At 43.0% G+C, this 17,102-nt stretch overlaps 1 protein-coding gene across 1 annotated transcript in view; it reads left to right on the top strand.

The window, feature by feature from the left end:
- The first annotated feature begins 226 nt into the window (after positions 1-226).
- LOC121577054 (neuronal cell adhesion molecule) overlaps positions 227-17,102 on the top strand; it is a 127,090-nt gene continuing 110,214 nt past the window's right edge. The window contains 1 exon segment of the mRNA XM_041890769.2: positions 227-408. The gene's annotated coding sequence lies outside the window, so the exon portion shown is untranslated.

Below are 17,102 nucleotides of genomic sequence, written 5' to 3'. Positions count from 1 at the left end.
GAATCATTTATTAAACACAGCATGGACAATTATTTTAGCTTGCATGATCCTTTACCCCTTACAGCTGTTCTCCATCTGTGACGTTGACAGAAACAGGGGACCTATTTGGAATTTGGAAACCTATTTTGGCAAAACGGTTCAGCGCTCGAGGCCACCCCCATCCGTCGGCAGCGGCGCTGCAGTGTGCGCGCTTGAACAGTGCCGCGGCTCGCGCGCTATCTTGTGAACCCGTAGGAGAGAGAGAGAGAGAGGAGGAGAGGACCAGTCAAGCAGCAGAGGCAAGTGGAATCTCAACAGACGGACGCGGGTTGCAACGACAAATACGCACAGGGGGAAAATAGCAATCTACTGCAAGAACCTGGAAGAGAGAGAGAGCGCATCCATTGTATTGCGCACAATACACTGCAGGTTAGTTAAGTAAAAAAGGTTTTTATGCCATAACATCCCAAAGGCAGGATGGGAGTCGGATGCCGCTGTCGTTCACTTCAGTAGTTTATGCGTGCAAACGTAGGATGGATGTTGTCTTTAGGCTATCAAAAAACTCATCATTTTGTTCATTAAATTGCCGGACCCAATTAAATGACATGTTGGATAGCCTAGAAATGGACCCAGTAACAGTATTTAAGTTACTTCTTGTGTGATACAGAAATGTGGTAAATTACTCAGAACAGGTGTAGCCTAGCTTTGGGACACAATATCGGGAGTCTGTTCATTGGTCCAATCAATACACAGACTTCCGATGATGTGTCCCAAAGCTACATACAGCCCTGTACATCAGTCTGAGCATCTGTGTGGCTGGTCAGTGAGACAGTTGTCAACAATGTTAGACTTGCGATGGCATCACTTGTTCATTTGTAGGTTATGGCTGTTTATGAAATGATATTCAACCCGAGGCACACTTTACAGCGCCCCAAATGTGTGTGCGTCTGTGCGCTTGACAATAATTTTATTTAACTTCACTGAAGGTTTTCCACAAATCCTTGTTTCCGTTATAACGAGAGAGAGAGAGAGAGAGAGAGAGAGAGAGAGAGAGAGAGAGAGAGAGAGAGAGAGAGAGAGAGAGAGACCGAGAGAGAGAGCACAGCAGAACATTGGCCCAAATGTAATGCCGTTGTGTGAAGAGCCTATACGCACATAATTCAAGTTTGGTATTGGAGTAGATTTGGTCAGTTGATCGAAATCAAATAATGTGTTTGCTGTTATTTCACATGAGGAATGTCACGCTTGATACGATTTCTCAAAATGTAATTGTGCAAATCACATTTTTATTTCGTTTAATGTGTTGACACCAATATCTAGGCTACCCCATTTTCTCAAAATTAAGCACAATGTCATTATAATATTCCCTGGAGATTTTCTTGTTGCATAGGTCATGTATTGGAGACGTTAATAATCAAGCCAAACAATTGTATTACTGCAAAAACATTCCCACCCATGTCTTATCCTACTTCCCCCCACTCTGTCCCGTTGTCAGACAAGCTTCATTAATTCATAGTGTACCCAGTGCCCCCCTTCAACACACGCATGCACACAACCAAACACTCGCCACATTCGCTTTCCAGACACACACACCCAAACACACACACCCAAACACACACACACACACAGACACACACCCAAACACACACACACACACAAACGCGGCACTTTAATTTCTCAGTCCAATTAATACTGTGCTAACGACTAACAATGAATGACTAATGCTTTTATTGTCTGTGTAGTGGTGCTCTTCTAGCTGTGACACACTTTCTAGTTATGTTTATTCAGTCTGAGCAGACTACTGTTAATCTCCTCAAGTAGATAACAACTCCCTGACCTACCGTATGGCATCTGCATTCATTCTGAGAGCGCCAAAACGTGTGTGTATCTCCTATTGTTGATTGTTGTTTGTGTACCCTGCCCTGGTGTTCCTCATTGTGTTCATTCAACCATGGATTATACTTTATCTAATTGCAAGATCAGTTTGTTACCATTGCTTTACAGTTATGTGACCCAGAGAGACCCACTCTCGCAGCTGTCTTAAAGGGACACTACGGTGAAAACGGAGGAAAACAAGTGATTATATTGTTGTCCTTTGATGTTCTGGTCATTTTTCAACCTTTCTGTGCATGTTTCTATCATCTCAGTGATTTCAACTGTCGTCTGACCAATCGTTGTTGCTCACTTGACCAATCATTGTTGAAAATGGGACAAGATAATACACAGTGACCTATCAGGCTGGTGACCTAGATATCTTGCCCTTACTTTCACTGCTTTCACCCTCTACTGTAAACAGCTCCAGTGCCACATGGAGATTTGCATAACTGTAAGGGATCACCATAATTACCACACACGTGTATATTCTGGTTGTGGTGTCTGTGGTATTGTGTGTGTGTGTGTGTAGCTGTGTGTGTGTGTCTGTGTCTCTGTGTGTGTGTGTGTTTGTTTTCATGCATGTGTGTATATGTATGTGGCATTATGAGAGTCCCATTCACCCATTAGATGATGATGTAGAAGTGGCCAGTCCTTAGAGCGATGGGAAAGGCTGGGGTGGAGAAGGGGAAAATGCCACTTATTCTACACTGTGGGCTGGTGAAGCATGCAGACTATTCTGTGAGAAGTGATTCCTTCTCTATCTCCAGTCGTCTGCCAGGCAGTTGCTAGCTTGTGTACTAACGCCCCCCCAAGGCAGCAGGACAATGTGTCTCAGTCATACAACCAACGTACCCTGTCTGGTCTAGTCACGCTGATGTCATAACGGTTCCTCGGAAGAATTGAATATCAACTTTTATGACACATTCATATTTAAATGTACTTTTTGGGAAGACTGCGTGCGTCAAGTCAACCGTTATTTGCCCAGAACGGAAGTGTTGAAAGACACTAGAGCCAAGATGGTTCATTTGGAGCTATTAAATCACATCATGGAATCACACTTGTGGATGTGCATCTGTTTTGCTTTTGATCATGCAGTTCTTGATGCTTTCTTTGGAGTTTTTTTTTTACAAAAACAACACAGACCTACAGTATTGATTATTCTTTGTGTCTCAGAGGTTGTTACTTGTAAGACACATTTTTGTACTCTGGTGGTTACCATTTTTATTTCTACAGTATGTCCTCACAGCTCAGTCAGTCAGTCAGGTTGTGAAAGTGCACTCTTGCTCTGAATGGAGAATATTATTTAGCAATGATCTGAATGTAGCCGGTCTGCCACTCAATAATGTGAATGTCTGCTACGGCCGGCTGACCTGCTCTGATGTAAGTAATCCCAGGCGAGTAAGAGGCCCATGTACATCCATTACTGTCACCACGGTCTGGGACTGTCTCTCTGTGTGTGTGTGTGTGTGTGTGTGTGTTACGTGTGTGTGTTTCCACAGGGCCAGGCAGGCTTCACAGTGACAATGCTTTAGTCTAGTTTCTCTGTCACACCCCTGTCCTCCTCACTGCCGGACAGATGAATGTCTCATTAGGGGGACCACCATAGAGACACATAGTGTGCGTCCCAAATGGCACCCTATTCCCATTATACCCACCCTATTCCCAGGGCTCTGGTCAAAAGTAGTGCACTATGTAGAGAATACAATGCCCTTTGGGACGCAGCCATATACTACTGTTCTGTTTAATTCTGTGAGGACCACAGTGTGACTGTGAAGGATATCCTTCCCTCGGTCTCTCTGCTGCTTGGCTGTCTCTGCCAACTCAACAGAGTTTACCTGGAGCTGGATTTGTCACTGTTTTTAAAGTTCCAATGCAGCTGTTTTATCTCAATATCAAATCATTTCTGGGTAACAATGAAGTACCTTACTGTGATTGTTTTAAATTAAAATGGTCAAAAAGAAACAAAAATACCTTCTAAGCAAAGAGCAAATTCTCAAGCAATAATTTTTCTAGGGCTGTCTGGGAGTTGTCTGAGTGGGGAGGGGAAAACAGAAAATTAGCTGTTATTGGCAGAGAGTTTTGGAACTCTCTTTCTTATTGGTCTATTAACTAATTTACCGCCAGGTGATCACACCAGGCAGGCCAAAACTCTATCCCACCAAAAAAGATGAGATTTCCAGCGCCCTTTTCAAACAGCTCTTACACTAAAAGGGCATTATCATAATTTTCACAATTTCACAGTATTATTCCAACCTCATAGTGTGGAAATATATATAAAAAACAGGAAAATCACAATGGGCCTTTAATAAATGTATGCATGTATACACACCTGCTTAGAGATAGGCAGGCACGCACATGCGCGCGCACACACACGCACACACACACATACAGTGGGGAGAACAAGTATTTGATACACTGCCGATTTTGCAGGTTTTCCTACTTACAAAGCATGTAGAGGTCTGTAATTTTTATCATAGGTACACTTCAACTGTGAGAGACGGAATCTAAAACAAAAATCCAGAAAATTAAATTGTATGATCTTTAAGTAATTAATTTGCATTTTATTGCATGACATAAGTATTTGATCACCTACCAACCAGTAAGAATTCCGGCTCTCACAGACCTGTTAGTTTTTCTTTAAGAAGCCCTCCTGTTCTCCACTCATTACCTGTATTAACTGCACCTGTTTGAACTCGTTACCTGTATAAAAGACACCTGTCCACACACTCAATCAAACAGACACCAACCTCTCCACAATGGCCAAGACCAGAGAGCTGTGTAAGGACATCAGGGATAAAATTGTAGACCTGCACAAGGCTGGGATGGGCTACAGGACAATAGGCAAGCAGCTTGGTGAGAAGGCAACAACTGTTGGCGCAATTATTAGAAAATGGAAGAAGTTCAAGATGACGGTCAATCACCCTCGGTCTGGGGCTCCATGCAAGATCTCACCTCGTGGGGCATCAATGATCATGAGGAAGGTGAGGGATCAGCCCAGAACTACACGGCAGGACCTGGTCAATGACCTGAAGAGAGCTGGGACCACAGTCTCAAAGAAAACCATTAGTAACACACTACGCAGTCATGGATTAAAATCCTGCAGCACACGCAAGGTCCCCCTGCTCAAGCCAGCGCATGTCCAGGCCCATCTGAAGTTTGCCAATGACCATCTGGATGATCCAGAGGAGGAATGGGAGAAGGTCATGTGGTCTGATGAGACAAAAATAGAGCTTTTTGGTCTAAACTCCACTCGCCGTGTTTGGAGGAAGAAGAAGGATGAGTACAACCCCAAGAACACCATCCCAACCGTGAAGCATGGAGGTGGAAACATCATTCTTTGGGGATGCTTTTCTGCAAAGGGGACAGGATGACTGCACTGTATTGAGGGGAGGATGGATGGGGCCATGTATCGCAAGATCTTGGCCAACAACCTCCTTCCCTCAGTAAGAGCATTGAAGATGGGTCGTGGCTGGGTCTTCCAGCATGACAACGACCCGAAACACACAGCCAGCGCAACTAAGGAGTGGCTCCGTAAGAAGCATCTCAAGGTCCTGGAGTGGCCTAGCCAGTCTCCAGACCTGAACCCAATAGAACATCTTTGGAGGGAGCTGAAAGTCTGTATTACCCAGTGACAGCCCTGAAACCTGAAGGATCTGGAGAAGGTCTGTATGGAGGAGTGGGCCAAAATCCCTGCTGCAGTGTGTGCAAACCTGGTCAAGACCTAAAGGAAACGTATGATCTCTGTAATTGCAAACAAAGGTTTCTGTACCAAATATTAAGTTATGCTTTTCTGATGTATCAAATACTTATGTCATGCAATAAAATGCAAATTATTTACTTAAAAATCATACAATGTGATTTTCTGGATTTTTGTTTTAGATTCCGTCTCTCACAGTTGAAGTGTACCTATGATAAAAATTACAGACCTCTACATGCTTTGTAAGTAGGAAAACCTGCAAAATCGACAGTGTATCATTAAAACTAGTTTTTCAACCCCTCCACAAATGTCTTGTTAACAAACTATAGTTTTGGCAAGTCGGTTAGGACATCTACTTCGTGCATGACACAAGTAATTTTTCCAACAATTGTTTACAGACAGATTATTTCACATATAATTCACTGTATCACAATTCTAGTGGGTCAGAAGTTTACATACACTAAGTTGACTGTGCCTTTAAACAGCTTGGATAATTCCACAAAATGATGTCATGGCTTTAGAAGCTTCTGATAGGCTAATTAACATAATTTGAGTCAATTGGAGTTGTACCTATGGATGTATTTCAAGCCCTACCTTCAAACTCAGTGCCTCTTTGCTTGACATCATGGGAAAATCAAAAGAAATCAGCCAAGACTTCAGAAAAAAAATTGCAGACCTCCACAAGTCTGGTTCATCCTTGGGAGCAATTTCCAAACGCCTGAAGGTATCACATTCATCTGTACAAACAATAGTACGCAAGTAGAAACACCATGGAACCACACAGCTGTCATACCGCTCAGGAAGGAGACGCGTTCTGTCTCCTAGAGATGAACGTACTTTGGTGCGAAAAGTGCAAATCAATCCCAGAACAACAGCAAAGGACCTTGTGAAGATGCTGGAGGAAACAGGTACAAAAGTATCTATATCCACAGTAAAACGAGTCCTATATTGACATAACCTGAAAGGCCGCTCAGCAAGGAAGAAGCCACTACTCCAAAACCGCCATAAAAAACCCAGACTACGTTTTGCAACTGCACATAGGGACAAAGATCGTACTTTTTGGAGAAATTTCCTCTGGTCTGATGAAACAAAAATAGAACTGTTTGGCTATAATGACCATCGTTATGTTTGGAGGAAAAAGGGGTTGGCTTGCAAGCCGAAGAACACCATCCCAACCGTGAAGCACGGGGGTGGCAGCATCATGCTGTGGGGGTGCTTTGCTGCAGGAGGAACTGGTGCACTTCACAAAATAGATGGCATTATGAGGAAGGAAAATTTGGTGGATATATTGAAGCAACATCTCAAGACATCAGTCAGGAAGTTAAAGCTTGGTCGCAAATGGATCTTCCAAATGGACAATGACCCCAAGCATACTTCCAAAGTTGTGGCAAAATGGCTTAAGGACAACAAAGTCAAGGTATTGGAGTGGCCATCACAATGCCCTGACCTCAATCCTATTGAACATTTGTGGGCAGAACTGAAAAAGCGTGTGCGAGCAAGGAGGTCTACAAACCTGACTCAGTTACACCAGCTCTGTCAGGAGGAATGGGCCAAAATTCACCCAACTTATTGTGGGAAGCTTGTGGAAGGCTACCCGAAATGTTTGACCGAAGTTAAACAATTCAAAGGCAATGCTACCAAATACTAATTGAGTGTATGTAAACTTCTGACCCACTGGGAATGTGATGAAATAAATAAAAGTTGAAATAAATTATTCTCTCTACTATTATTCTGACATTTCACATTCTTAAAATTAAGTGGTGATCTTAACTGACCTAAAACAGGGAATTATTACTAGGATTAAATGTCAGGAATTGTGAAAAACTGAGTTTAAATGTATTTGGCTAAGGTGAATGTAAACTTCAGATTTCAACTGTATACATACATGCCTGAGTAGAGGCAAGCTGGAGAAGCGCAATTAGAGTTTCACACTTGGTTAGCCACGGGTCCTAATGAGGGATTGACGGGTTCCTGTGAGCCCTCTCCTCTGCTCTCCTCACAGCTGCACACTGTTGTTGTTTACATCATAGACCTGGACTAAATGATCATGACTGGATGAAGACTAATGACTTAGAAAAAGAGGCGATGTTAGGTGATCCGTACATTGTGATATCTGACTGATGCTGGACATACACAGACATGATTGTCTCGAACTAGAAACAATCTATTTTGGTTGTTAGCTAGACACTTCTCACTGTTGCTGTAAACAATAGCGCTTCCTTCTCGAGATTCCTTGTGTAACGTTTCATTACACCAACATCAAGTAATAGAATATTGTTTGGCTTGTTGTACTATACATAAAACACGCAAGATACCTGGAGCTACATTCATTTAAAGTGTAATCTCGGCACTCAGAACCAAATATTGTGTGCATAATGGTCTTGCTTAATGTTTCATCTGTCTCAAGAGACTATTCAAGGTGTTATAGTAGTGTTAGGCTATATGTGTGCTCCTTATTACTTAGCTAGCTATATGACTCTGTGGTCAAGAATCTCAGGCCAGGACAGTGTTTTGTTGCTAGGACAGATGGCAGATCTACAGGAGTGGTAAGTCAGTGGTCTGGTCAGCCCTGGTCCCTCCTAGCTCCTAGCTGTAGTAGCAGTACAAAGTGAATTTACTATTGTTATAAATGTGCTCTTTAATACCTTACTATTTTATTAACTTGTGGTAATTTGTTTGGTTGCTAGGACAGATGGCGTAACAGGAGTGGTCAGTCAGTCAGCGGTCAGTCTCCCACAGTTGGCAGCAGCAGTAGCCCCACTGTGACTGAATTATTACCCATGTCAGGTTGTTATGCCGTTATAGCTATCCGACCCAATCACTCAAGGTTACCCCGGGATACGGTATTATCACCCTCCCATGTAAGGATTATTACACCCCTCAGTGAGAACAAAGGTGAAGCGATGCTCTTTTCTGTTCAAACGGACTGTGAGGGATCAACTAGCAGAAAGCCTCCTTTTGAAGTGGGTGGTGAGGAATCGGATGATAATAGGATGTGATGTTGTGGGTTTTAGGTTCTATGCTCCCCCCCCTCCCCAATAGAGACCAAATTGACAGGCTAACCCACCATCTTTCATTTCAACAATGTAACGTAAACCACTTGAGCTTCTAGGCGGTTAACTAACAGGGGGATTCATTCTTCAAAACCTGAGTTACTGAATCTGTGATATGAACAAGACTACGTTGAGAGGGAGGGGGGTTGAAGGAATGAAGGGTGTGCTTGTTAGTCTGCTTCTCTCTGTGTCCTCCTCACAAGTTACTTTAGCTTTTTTACCACCCACTGGAAAGAAGAGGAGGGGAGAAGCGAAAGGGGGGCAGAAGGGTGGAAGCGAGGGGTGTGTGGAAGCTTTGGGGGGGGATCATGTACCTAATGGAACGCTGAGAAGGGGCAAGAGGAACAAAAGAGGGTCTGTTTTCGCCCTGTACCCACTGGCTGGGCCGTTGTTCTTGGAGCATTTCTTGTGAAGTAGGGGGGTGCTGCCGGATCTGGGGGCTGGGGACTAGGGAGTCTGGGCTACAAGCCTGGGCGCTGGCTGGATCTCTGTTTAAAGAGAAGATCTGGATAGTTCTTTGAAGACCAGAGATCTTATAGTGGAGGATAATGATCTCAGCCTAGAGCCAGCCCTGACCTCAGCCACAGCTCCATCCCTAGCCCCAACCCCTGCCCCAGGCTCTTGCCAAGTCCTGCATGAGCGGCAGATATGTGTGAGAAATGGGCACCTGCTCTGAAGAGGGTCACAGCAGCTGCATGACGCTGTCCTCTAGTCTGTCCATTGAGACAGACAGCAGGACAGGAGTGCTACCCTAGCAGCAGGATGCTGTGGAAGTACGCGCTTTAGGGAAGAGAGCGTGCACTTGAATGCTCCCGAGAACATTTTCATGCTTCCTTCCTCTCATTTGCATAGGCTTAAGAAGAACCCATCTCCCTCCTTCCTCCCCCTTCGTCCCCCGTTCCTCCCCCCTCTCTGTTGACATAGTGGCTTGGCCCACTTGTGTTGTCTAATTGCTCAGCAAATATGCCACCACAGCCCTTATCCCGCTTGGCCTGCCAAGAAAGAAGGACATTAAACCTACCACCGGCTTCCTTCCACACTCCCATGCTCTGTGGTTGATGTAGCTATCTCTTAGAAAAAATATGCACTATGCAGAAATCGCTCCGCCATTTCCTGGCTGCAAAAATTCTAATAGTTCTCCTAATTTCTGTTTATGTGACAAAAAAAGCAAGTATAGTGTAAAGAATCATTGTATCATCTAAACCACTTTTAAATATATTTTCCATAACCAAAAATATTGTATTTTCAGTTGTTTGAAGCTGGTGTACAAAACCGAAAGTAAAAGATGCAAAAATGAAACTTAAGCACAGGGAGCATAGCAATAGCGCACATAGAACAGATCTACCACTTCTTAGAGTTTTTTTCAACGAGAATGACAGATCTATAATTCAAATTTCTATGTGAATTTGGTCGGTGCGCCAAAAAAGTGACATATTGCAGCTTTAACCCTCCCGTTGTCCTAGGGTCAAAATGACCTGCCACTGTGTTGAACCAACTTTATTTAATTTTTATATTTTTGGGATCATTTGTGAGAAGGAGGCAGTGAGACTTTAATGAAAGTATCACTGCCTCCTTCTCACAAATGATCCAAAAAATATAAAAATTAAATAAAGTTGGTTCAACACAGTGGCGGGTCATTTTGACCCTAGGACAACGGGAGGGTTAAATGGATGGTATGTTACCACTGTACATACACTATGGTATAGTGGCACACCACACCGCATTGCTGTGTAGAGTTACAGTATGTGTTATATGCAGCAGAGTGAGAGCTTATCCCTTGAACAATAGGTATTTTCTAAAAGCTGACCTCTTTGGGTTAACCTGGTGAAATAAAGGTTAAATAAGAAGATTAGTTTCATCCTAATAGACCCATCACATGCATCAGTGATTGATTTAACTGGATGAAGGTAGACACTTAGCTGTCAGCACATGGATAAAGGTGACAAAGTGGCTTTTCTATGGTTCAGGGGGCCGACTGAATCTTGTGACTCATTTAGGTCCTGGTTCCTTAATACCGCTGCCCCCCCTACTCCCCGCACCATGGTTAGGGACCATGTCACCAGCTCAGCCTCCACTACTGAAGGGCTCTTAATCCAACTGGGATGACAGTTTGGCTCTCTTTCCCTGTTCCTGTGGCACTAGCTAGATGCTGAGACCAATGAGCTTTTCTTCCTTCTGCCTTTTTTCATCCCTTAAAACCCCAAACACAGCCACAGGAATCCTGGGAAAATTCTCCCCTTGGGGGACGAGACAAAGAAATGGGATGGTAAACAAATCCTACTGCGAATCTATCAGAGATTTTCTCTCCCTCCATCTCCATTCAGCCCCAGATAAATGTTCCAATCCATGTCCCTTTTGAGATTTTTTTTCAACAACAAACAGTGCTGCCTCTGGTTGCTGTTTTTCTGTTGTTCTCTTCCCTGCCTGTGTGACGCGTTCTTTAAAAGCATAATCTATACACCACCATAATCTTTAGAGAAGATTGAGGTCAAAAACCCAGTAGAATCCAAAAATGTGTCCCCCAGTAAACCCACTCCCCCTTTCTTGGTAACACCCAATCGGGCGCCCTGATCCCCAGGTCACATGTTGAGGGACATTCAAACGGATGAATCAGCTCCAGCGTCAGAACAATGAGCATTAGACATGTTTGCTGAGAGTCTAATGCACTCTGTCAGCTAATGGAGAATTTTTCTCTCTCAGACGAGGGTGCTGCCACAGTTAGTACTGGTAAGGGAAGGAGTTGGGAGCAGAGCTGGCATCAGGAATGTTGTTATTCCTCTGAGAGGACTGTTGCTTAGTCAATTTCATCCCAATGTTCCCATTTTTTTTTTTTTTTTAATAAAAAATATATTGGACATTTACCAGACCAATACGTACCAACTCCAAGCCTGTATAGCAGTTAGTGACTAGGAAGAAGGGAATGGATAAGAAGGAAAGGAAGGCAGAGAGCAGAGCAGAGCTGGCGTCAGGAATGTTGTTTTACATTTTCCCTGAGAGAATTGTTTAAAGCTTGATGTATTCATAATCCTACGTGTCATCTCAATATTCCCAGTACGCGTATAGTAATTGGGATGTACTCGTCATCTCATTATATTGCACTTACATTATTAACACTGTGTATCGATTACTTGTAATCCGCACATCAGGATTGGGACGTCATTTAGAAAAAAATTTTTTTTTAAATGTTGGATGTTTCCCTTAAGTACCAAGGCTGTATACAAGTAACCTTTAGCCTAGCATTGATGTTTATAATAGAGGTTCAAACTTTCTTCTTCTATTCTTCTATTCTCCTTCTTCTTCTCTTCATCGCTCACAAAACGGGCCACTTTGCGTGAGGAAAAACCACTGCATGAATAAAAGACTAAAAGATAATCAGCAACTAGAGGACAACATCCACAGTGACACAGCGAGTTGACTAGAATACATTCCTATGCCAGAGCAATTTAAGATCAAACACACTACAGTGGAATAGCAATCAGTGTAATCTCTGTCCTCGGTCTGTAGCCCCCCTCCTTCTCTCCTTCCCTGCTTCTCAGACTCAGAGCTCGACTTGCTCTTTGGTGGCTCTGAAAGAATGTCATTGTCACTAAGGTAATTCCCTGCTCTAGCCCCAGCAGTGTAGAGGACGGAGGGATGGATGGTGACTTCATTTACCAGCCACCACAGAGGCTGGCTGGGCTGATAACCCGATGAAACGGCCAGTGTGACTGAGAGGTCTGTTTGGGGCACCGGAGAGCTTGTCTGTCTGTCGAGTCTAGTCTGTCTTGTATGTGCGCTTGCAGGTCTTTGAATGTGTCCTGGTGATCTGGTCAGACGATCTGTATTTTTAGAGTTCTGAGAACCGGTCAATTATGGGTAAGAGATGGACTGGAGATAGAGGTGGAGGGTGCCTTGAAGGCTTTTCAGACTACTGAGCCAAACCAAGCTGTACTGAGCTGGCCTGGTTACGAATCCACCATAGTTGCTGGAACTGTGCTGAAAAGGACAATGAGATAAGAAGGCTCTCACAGTCAATACGAGTCAGTTATTAAATAGGCCATGGTTTTCGGTCCCGTTAGTGGCCCAACTCTCCATTGGTTAGCTGTGGTATTTGAGTGTTGGCTGAGGTTGAAAGAAAAGGGTCCAGATCTAATGGACAATGTACAGTTCGAGGTTGGCTTGTTTGGGGCCTCCGGCCTAGCTCCCTTGGCCCCACAGGACAAATGACACATGACCGTATTCAAAAAGCATGATCTAGGATCAGTTCCCCCCTTTCTATATAGTCATATTCATTATAATCTAAAAGGCAAAACTGATCCTATTTCAGCAATTGAGACCCTTTGTGAATATGGGCCCATAGCTCTCTTTGAGAGAAGCTACCGTAGCAGACATGTTACTCAAAGGGCTAGCTGCGCGACAGAGTGACACACCACCTCTGGAGGACGAATGCATCACTTTCAGGATTTCAGTTTTTTTTTTCTCCATTTGTGATGGTGCGTCATTGAAGGAGAGTTTATATAGTTGTGATAGCTCATTGAGTGGGAAAAGTGAGAATTCATATAGCTGGTTTTGAAGTCTGCTCTTCAAGGGTTTGGTTTGACATTTAACGGTGTGTAGAGGAGTCAGAGCAGAGTTGTTAAAAAATCCTCCTATATTCACCAGAGCTTTCATCAAATTTCCTGTAGGATAATCGATTGAATTGCGGACATGTTGTCGAGGAGAGCTCAATGTGCTACTGTAGCTTTTGTCCTTTTCTCTTCTATGGCTGGTCTCAGTTTAAAAAATTGTATGTTTAATCCATTGATTTTATGCAACGGAGAATACGTATTTTTTCATTAAGAATTCTCATTTACATGATTGAATGGTGGGGATTGAACGATATCTAAACCTAGGATATTTAATGTGGTTCCATTTCCCATACATGCAATCGTTTTAGGGGATGATATCCAGAGTTTATAGCTGAGCTTCTCAGATAAAGGACCAATCGCCTCCCTGAGAGCAGATTACTTTCTGATCTCCATCCACCACTCTCTCTCTCTCTCTCTCTCTCTCTCTCGCGCTCTCTCTCTTTCTCTTTCTCTCTCTTTCTCTCTCTCCATTTCCTCTATTTTTCTCCCTCTCTCTTTCACTCTCTTTCTCTCCCCTCCCTCTTCCCTGGAAAAAGGGGAATAAGGTCCTTTTTTAAATCTTCCCAGGAACCTTGCTGCTGTCTCTAAGAGATGATTAAACACCTGACGATAGCCCTCTGGAGTCCTCTTAGTGGAATATTCTTTACTCACTGGTTATGTCCCAAATCACACCCTATTCCCTATGTAGTGACTATGGGCCCTGGTCAAAAGTAATGTACTATATAGGGAATAGGAATGCAGACTATCTCTCCCTCCTCTCCCCTACGCTGTTGTAAGGTAAAACCCTGACTTTGAATCTGCCTCAGTGTTGCTAATATTTGCTATCCTTTATCCTACTAATGTTCCCGAGCTCCACAAGGTTGAGGTGAGATAGGTCCTTACCAAATTGTCTGATCTCTTTTCTTTCTGGTTGTAAAAAGGATGTGGTACCCAGTACACACCTTTCTGAGGTAACTGGAGATACGCTGTTTTGTTCACCCTGAAACAAAACTCATCAGATGTATTGGAGACACAGTGCTCTCCAGTTTCATTTGTGGTACATGGATATATTAGTTTCAACACGTTCTTCCAGAGTAGAGTGCAATATTATGATCAATGTATTAGAGTTGTTACTTCTGCTTATTCTGTATCTAGACTAAATCTTCTCAAGCTGAGAAGTACATAGAGATATTTAATGCATACATTTATACATAAATCTATGTGTGTATATGTTTTAATTTATGGCAAGATTTCCTGTGATTTCTATTTCCCATATGCTTAAACATAGGCACTCGTTCCCTGATAGCTAATTACTAAGCAGACTAGAATAGGTCCACAACATGAGGGCAGGTTGGATTCACCATGCTCGTCTTCAATGTTAAAATCCCATTAAGCATTTGGCGCCCGAGTCAAACTACCCCGGGATTACCCCATTACATATACCCAAACCCAGCCCTGGGAGAGAGTGATAGCAGCACTGCGCTTCCCTAATCTGACTACTTCCAGGGCACCACTGGTTTACAGATAGAATGCCTCCGCCATCGTTCACTGACAGATAATTAACAACATCAACACCTCCCACCTCACCTCCTCCAAAGCGACTTCATGCTGAATACATTCATTTTTAGTATGTGTGAACCCACAACCAGTTGGTGTGTATAGCGTCTTACTGAGCCTCAGGACCATGCAAACTACTCCACCAACCCCGGGCCTGGTCCCAATGCCTCGTGGGTAATGGAACTGGTGGGTTCTATGGTTCTACCAACCTTTGTGTCAACATCAACCTGGAAGCATTCACACTTATCAGGTGTTTTAGATCATCAAAACCAAACTATGATCACAGTTTCAGTCAACGGCCTACCAAAATGTATGATTTCAACAACAACAAAATCCAGTAGGGCACAATGCATGACACTTGCATTAATGTGTTTTTTTAAGATAATGATAAAAGTGAATTGCATGAGTTTACCAAGTTTTCCCCCACCATATCATCCACATGCTGTACTTTGATGTAGACTTGGAAGTGTAGCTGGGAGGGAGACAGGGAGACACCCAGTGGAGTCTGGGTGCATCCCAAATGGCACCCTATCCCCTACATAGTGCACTACTTTGACCAGAGCACTATGGGACCTGGTCAAAAGTGCTCTAGATACTGAATAGGGTGCCATTTGGGATTCACACTCTGATCTGTAGTTCTTGTTGTGAATAGAACCAAGCATGTAGTCCCTTTCTTTTGTTATCTTTAGGATGTCAGTATCTTAATTATTGCCTGTGCATTTTATTGACTTTTCCTCCTTGGTCCACATTGAGGGCAATTAATGAAAATACATGTTTACTGTGGCCATTACTGTTTAACTGTCTATTCTTCAAGAGGCTAATAAACAAACAGGATGCCCCGTTGACTCAGGTTAAAGGCTCACTCCTTCATTTGAAAAACAACAGAATGACAGCCCCACCACTTGGTTTGCTATAAAGCTGAGGGATGGGGCTGTAACCACTCTCAAACAGGGATTTAAATGACAAAGACAGCTGTATATGTCACAGATTGGGTCTTTAAAGGCTCATGTAATTCTAACGGATGTTATGTAGTGGCGGTGAGAAGGGTGGGAAGGGTAAGAAGGCGGACAAGGGGGTCAGGTTGGGGTGAGAAAGGGAAGAGAGAGGGAAAGAGGCAGTGACCGGAGCTTGCTCTCTGTCTCACCGGGGCGCACCATTCTAATCTAGACTGTCTGGCTGAAATATGGCTTTCTCTGTCTTTTTCTTTGATGATAGGAACAATACACCTGCTGGAGGCCTAGGGCCCCTCCCTACCACTCCTCCAAGTGTCCATGCTAAACACTCTATCACTTTGACCATGTCTTCTGCTTTTGCTGTGTGTAAAAGAGCTGTAGTATGCCTATTTCAAGTCAATGCTTGTAGAAAAAAAGAAGGAAGGAAGCGCTGCTCAGGTACACAATAGTAGATTTTGGTAGACAGAAGGTGCTCTTTGGTAAAAGGGGTAAATTGGTCATCAAAATGAAATTGTACAAATAAAGGCATTTTAATTAATTATATGAAGAGTGCCTTGGTCCTCCTTTCTTTGTCATGTACAATGCTGTTCCAATATACCATTACCTTTTTTATATTTACTCAAAGTATGGAGCTATTCCAAAAGTTTGTGAGACTTTTTGCGTTCCAGTTTTCTAAATGTTAAAGCCATGCATTGGTGAAACGCACCACTATGACGGAGGTCCATTTTATACCCATAATATCTAATAGCAAAGACTTTCTCTACATTTTACTTATATTGTTTAGGACTGAGGCATGCTAGAGTGTCTGGACCAGAAAAATATAACCTCTTATTCTGTTTCTATGGTCATAGATAGAGAATCCACCCGGGACACCTACTAGTCATAGAGCAGATCAGTTTGATTGACATGATCAGACAGGCATCAGACATGGTCAAATGGTTTAAAAGTGACTATTTTACATAACATTGGACCACTGCATGCCTTTCTAACTAACTCCCCTTTACTTTGTGACTCAGTGACTCCAAACTAGAGCAACCTCACATTTCTGTGTTTTGTGATGCTAAATTGAGCAACAGCGATTAATATGGAAATAAAGGGAGAAAGACTTGACCGTAACTGTTTATTTCCCTTTTAACATGGATGTTTTATATGAATATGCTATACTTGAAAGAGTGAAAAGAAATTAGCCTAAAATTGTCCTAGAAAAGGACAATAATGAAGAGGAATCTCAGATAGGGAAATACGGTGTTGTCTTGGTGTATGTTCTACAAACTTCATTATAGACCCCTTATTGCCATTGATCTTAGTAGATGAACATTGAGTCAGTAACCCTCGAGATTCAGGAAGTAAACTGAAATTCCAGTTTACTCTCTGAACTAACTGAATTAAAATGGAATCAACC

This window comes from Coregonus clupeaformis, chromosome 11, assembly GCF_020615455.1.
Source record: "Coregonus clupeaformis isolate EN_2021a chromosome 11, ASM2061545v1, whole genome shotgun sequence".
NCBI classification, from domain to species: Eukaryota; Metazoa; Chordata; class Actinopteri; order Salmoniformes; family Salmonidae; genus Coregonus; species Coregonus clupeaformis.
Note: the sequence above shows the minus strand (reverse complement) of the source record. Positions and strands in the feature narration are given on the sequence as shown.